Raw genomic sequence first — 449 nt, forward strand, 5'->3', positions numbered from 1 at the left:
TTAGAGACATATGAAAAAGCTTCGGGACAACGTCTTAACAAAGAAAAGACGGCCATCTTCTTTAGCAGAAATACAAAGGAGGAGGTTAGGGACCTTTTGATACAATTGGCGGGCATTCCAGAATCACAGCGCTTTGACACCTATTTGGGCCTCCCCGCCTTGGTAGGGAAGTCAAGGGTTAGTGAGTTCCATTCTATAGTTGAGAGAGTCAAGAAGCGTGTTTCGGATTGGAAATTGAAGTTTTTATCCCAAGCCGGCAAAGAAATTCTTATTAAGGCGGTGATTCAAGCTATTCCCACCTATAGCATGAGTATTTTCCTCCTCCCAAAGGAGTTGTGTAGGGAATTAAATTCTATCATGCAAAAATTCTGGTGGGGACATAAGGCGAATGATAGAAAGATCCACTGGATGAGCTGGGAAAAGATGGGAGTAGCTAAATCACAAGGAGG

Source organism: Corylus avellana, chromosome ca3, assembly GCF_901000735.1.
Source record: "Corylus avellana chromosome ca3, CavTom2PMs-1.0".
NCBI classification, from domain to species: domain Eukaryota; kingdom Viridiplantae; phylum Streptophyta; class Magnoliopsida; order Fagales; family Betulaceae; genus Corylus; species Corylus avellana.